The sequence below is a fragment of the Solanum verrucosum genome, unplaced genomic scaffold (genome assembly GCF_900185275.1).
Source record: "Solanum verrucosum unplaced genomic scaffold, falcon-dt-bn FXZP01000138.1, whole genome shotgun sequence".
NCBI classification, from domain to species: domain Eukaryota; kingdom Viridiplantae; phylum Streptophyta; class Magnoliopsida; order Solanales; family Solanaceae; genus Solanum; species Solanum verrucosum.
In genome coordinates, this window is record NW_026020134.1 from 709,324 (window position 1) to 715,137 (window position 5,814).

Sequence of the window (5,814 nt, forward strand, 5' to 3'; positions counted from 1 at the left end):
ATTAACTATGAATTATAAAAAAGTGTAATTAGCTAGGAGCATTTTAGCAATAGATTAATCAGAGAGATCACCTATGAATTTCATAACTAATTTCATATTTTCTTATAATATCACTCACTCGAAACAAAGTTCATTTGCAACAAATTGATTTTTAAAATTTAAGCTTCGAACTCCTTTAATAGCCGATAATAGAGTTATGACACATTCAATATGAATCCTTTCAAAATTCTAATAGTATGAGGAAGAAATTAAAGGAGAAGGGGGCCGCACACTTGCAAATATATACCTTTTAAAAAAAAAGTGTTTTCCTTCGTACTAAAAGCACCCTTTTAAAGTCAAAAACTATTTAGACCACGTGATTTGTTTTCTCCATATTCCTCTCCAACTATACTAATTTACTGTGTACAATGTATTATATGTTTTTGTAGAAAAGATATAATATACTATTGGTGCATTCATATGTTTATCCTATTTAACAAGAGGAGACGGTCTCCAAACTTCTTTGTTCTTTTTAAGTTTTCTTCTGACATAGAACAACGTAATTGTTGAAAAATCGAGATTTTTAATAGCAAGCGATCCCCTCTTAGTTTTGAATAGGCGGAACCATTCTGTTTTGGTTCTTCTCCACGGGTGATTTTAATTAAACAAAAATGGATACGAAGAAGTGGGGTGAGAGTATAGCAATGGCAACAGGATTCATGGTATTGTTAGGACTACTTTGTTGCTGCCTTAGCTACAAGAAGATGTGGTCTCATGGTAAAAGAGATAAAGGAGGTTCTGGCAGTGCTTCCTGCACTTGTGATTGTGTATTTCGCTAATGTTAGCTTTTGCAAATTCAATACAAGTAGCAACAATGTTGTATACATCTTTCATACAAATTTAATACAACTACGAACATACGTGGAAGCTCCAAAAATTATTTTCACACAAACTCAATATACAATTATAATAATACATATTTGATACAATATTTCCACCGTAATTTTGAGAAACTGCTAGAAATTAAGATATAATTAACAGTGCACCCATGAGCAGACATAGTAATGGTAATGGGGGCAATAGAGCCCAGTCTCCTTCAGTTGCTCCACCAGAGTGAGCTGCATCTAGATGAGCTACTTCAAGGGCAGGCGGAGAAGGAAACTGTCTTTATGCTATCGCTAGTCGCCGAGAGCAAGAGGATTCGCCAGATGTTGTCACTGATATGATCCAAGTCTAAAATTTTGATGTTCTTCTTGAGTAACTTCTTGTGCCTTCAGTGTTTCTACACCTAATGGTGAGTCTATTCTAGCAGAAAAAGTCTATCGTGATTGTTCCGTTTCCGTCAATCACAAGAGTACCATGGCTGATTTATTTGAGTTAGACATGGTAGATTCATTCTAGGTATGGACTAGCTTCATGCCTGTTATGCATCAATAGATTTTAGAACTCGACTAGTCAAGTTCCAGTTTCTAATGAACCAGTTATAGAGTTGAAGAGCAGTTCAACAGTGCTTAAGGGTCATTTTATTTCGTACCTTAAGGAAAGGAAGTTTGTTTCCAAGGGGTGTGTCTATCACTTAGTCCGAGTTATTGACTTTAGTGTTGAGATACCTCATATTCAGTTAGTTTCAGTAGTAAAGGAGTTTCCAGAAGTCTTTCATGGTGATTTTCCCGGAGTCCCTCCTGAGAGAGAAATAACTTCGGTATAAACATTCTTCTAGATACTCGTTGTTTTACTTAAAAGGTATGTAAAAGGAAAAATGACTGAGTTTTCGAAGAACCGATTAAACTTATGGTTTAAGAGAAATCGGGTTTCCAAAAGGACAGAGTCGCCACTTAATTTTTAGTAAAAAATCAAGAAAAATCTTAAGGTTTTTCAAAAGATTTAAAACAGATAAAATCAATTGAAAAGGGTTCGAAGTTCAATGTACATTCCGAGAAGGTGTTAGGCCCTCGGAATGCCCGCTAACTCGCGGTTGACCGGCGATTTGACCAAAATGATTTTGACTAATTTTAAAATTTTAACTAAGTAAAATAACACATTTTATTTTAACTAATTTTTGAAAAAAAAACTTTAGCTAAGTAAAAGAACTTATTTATTTTTTAACTAAAATTTTTTTGAAAAAAAAATAAAAAAATCTTTAACTAAGTGAAAGAACTCATTTATTTATTTAACTTATTATTTTATTACTAAGAAAATTTTCTAAAGGGGAATAGTTCATAAGATGTCAACAAGACTAAAAAAAAGGGTAATAAAATATATATATATATATATATACTTTAATTCGAAAATAACATGAAATGACCACTCTTTGGGGAATTTAATTAAATTGAACCATAAAATGATCAAAGTATTAGTCCAATACAATAAAATAAATAAGAGAGGGAAAGGAAGTATATTGAATTTGGGCTTTTGGCCCAAATTCCTAAATCTGCAAAGTAGCAACTCATTGGGCTTTTGGCCCTTTTTCCATCTTCATTGATCATGATATACATTGTGTATATTCGAGGTATACACCATGTATACCGCTAATTTTTAGACTCCCGGACCTGTAATTTTGTCTCAATTGTGTATTTCCGCCTTTTCCACCTGTAGTTCTCACGTTTTTCCCTGTATATTGTTATTTTCCGACTGTATACTCATGTATACAGCTGTATACAATCTGTATTTCAGCTTGTTTTCGAGTTTCCGGAACATGAGAATTCAATTTTCAGCCCATGTACCACTCTCCAGCCCTGTTCGTCATTTCGGGATCCGATTGACTCGATAAAACAAGGTTGAGCCTCTTTGGCTCAAGGTGAAATGCACAAAATAATGAAGGAGTCCGATGGACTCACTCGAAGGTTCATGCAAAACAAAACAAGAGAGGAAATAATTAATGCATGTTAAAAGGAAGACTAATTCACGCACAATTATCAATCCAAATGGAACCAGAGAGTGTGTAAGCACAAGGAAATTTTAATGTCAAAGGAACAGAGAAGTAAGCAAAGAAATTAGAACCAGTAGCTAATTGCCTTAAAGCTAAAATCATTCTTACCTTTTGAAATTAACAAAGAAGGCAACAAGGACAAAAAATTATTATAACGAGCTTAACATAAACTTTATGTACTAAGGTATACGTTTTAAGGAAATCGACTGCATATATTTTAAGTAAAATGAGTCAGATAAACAAGGGTTAGATGACGAAGCAGACTATTGGCAGCAGGCAACTTACAAACGAAGGTCACTATCCTCGTCGACGGTAACAAGACACATTAGATCAAACCTAAAATCTATATATAATGACTTAACAGTAAAGAAGGAAACAAGGAAAAGGCCATACCAAATGAGTTTAAAAGAAACAGAGGTATATATCAACTCATGACTTCGGCTAAACGAAACAACATAACGAGATAAGAAGTATACTATCGAGGTATTGCGACATATAAACACTAGAGGAAATCCATAATAAAAGAAAATAACGAATTTAGACAAGGCTAACTACTCGATTTCAAGGTTCAAACTGAAGCAAACAAACAAATCATACTTAAAGTCTCAAAACTAAAACACAATTCTCAACCGACATCACGAGATTTAACAATGAAACATAGCGAGTAAAGCAGCTCGGACCATTCAAAGAGAAATCGAGACCTCTAATCAAATGAACTAAAGAAACAGATGAACAGAACAAAGATACCCTACTGATTTGGCAGTCGACAACAAGTCAAGTTATTTCCAAATTTCAACCTTTTAAACAACTTACAACCCTCAAGCCATGAACAACCTACACCTTAGGAAATAAATGACATGAACATAAGTGAGGTTTACCTTTCTAAGCGCAGCTAACCGGACAGCAACGAGCAGGACGAACAACTTCACCACCTACTTCGACTTCAAGAGTCCTGTGGATTCCGGCAAATTCCCAATAGGCCACGGACAAGAGAAGAAAGTGTATGTTTTAGACGTATGTACTGTATAAGTGTTTTAGCTTAGTGAATCTTTCTCTGTAAATCCTCGCCAGAAAATTTTCAGCCAAAAGAAAAAAAAATCCCTCACAACTTGTAGAAGAACAAGGTATTTATAGTAGAGAATTAGGGTTCGAATTTTTTTTTGGGGGGAAAGGGATAAAACTCGGATTCAAAAGGCCAAATTCGAAATTCAAAACTTCAAATTCCTTTCACCAATTAAGGAGAGACACCTTTTCTTGCAATTTTCGTCCCATTCCGAAAGAGGAAAGGGGAGAAAATCGTGCTTCTTTCTCTGCTGTACCAGTTCTGGGTTTCTTGAACTGCTGGAGAAGAAGAATGATGTGGGGTTGGTTTTGGGCTTGGGTGGGGCGTTGTATTTTTTTTTTTATGTGTTTGGAACGTTGTGTTGCATATTGTTGGGAATGGGTGTTGTATTAGAATGAAGGTGGGCTGCTGATGGGTTTTAGGAGTTTAGAAATGGGCCTGGGTTTTGGTTGGTGGGTTGTTGGTAAGTTTAATTGGAAATAAGGAATGGGAAGTGGGTTTGGGCTGAATTGAGTCACTTTAAATGGCCCCAAATTGGTCTTACAAATGAGTTAAGGTAGGGAAGGGGTTAAATTTGCAAATATAAATGGCTAAATGAATTGCAATTATAGCCATAGAATTCACAATATAACCGAATTGAATTTAATCTGCAAATTCGGCTAAAATCTAAAATTAATTAAGGAGCTTCTTAAACTTAATGAAATGAAATAATTAACTTAATCATAAACCGAATGATTTAAAAATATAAACTATTATATAACTAAACTTAATTAACCAAATATTTAATTAAAACAAAATCTTTTGAGATGATTTTCAAATATTTATAAAATATGCTAATTAATAATATATATATATATATATATTATTTAAAAGTTCCAAAAAGTGACAAAATTACATAAAACTAACTTGAAAATATTTTGAATTTTATAAGGTCAATTATTTCAAATCATTCAAAATTTAAGAAACTCGATGATTAATTTATATTGTGGAGGTCCGAAATTGGGTGTCAACAACTGTCCCTCATTTTACTTGAATCGATGCAAGAGATTCGAGGAAAATGAAATTGACTAATCCAATTTCAACCGACCACGTCTCCTTCTTTGGAAAGGGATTTGGTACGGACTTTAAGAATTATGGCCGAACCCCAAAAATGGGTTTCCTACATATCTCAGGCTATATGAGAATTCAGGCCACTTGTAGTTCGATAAGCTTGATTTGACGCACGATTATGAAAGAATTCATAAGTCATCCCGATATCGAATTATGAAGAGATCGGAATACTCGAGAATAGGATTTAAGAGCGGATGTTGAAATACAGCCGAGTTTTCGACATTGAGCTCGCCTACATATCCCCTCAACTTAGGGAATCAGGCTGTTTGTAGTTCGACTCTATCGGTTGAAAATGAAATCTATTACGCAAGATATCCTTTGGTTCTGGAGGAGTGACAAGTAAGTCGAGTATGAAAAAGAGGCTTGCAACCTCTTAGACATGAATGTGGTGCACTTCACATCCATAATTAAGAACTTACACGGACATAATTCCCAAAGCTCTTGGTGTATTGTCATTCGGATTGGAAAGCCGCTTCCGGTAGAGGCCAAAAATTTCCGGAAGCGAAACTGAGACCGACAAACCTAAGAAAAACCCACATGCCTTCTGATAGGGGTGCGGTTTGATTGCGGTGGAAGTCGCTCCTCTGCTCGCGTCCTAAGAGTTTGACACTCCTCTTTGGACTATGTCCCAGTTCGCTGCTAAGAAAAAGTTCCACGTTGTGCTGCATCCTTTTTTATGTCGTCCGCACCTGTGGTTTGTTTTGAGAATTCATCCTCTTGGATGCTCTCGACA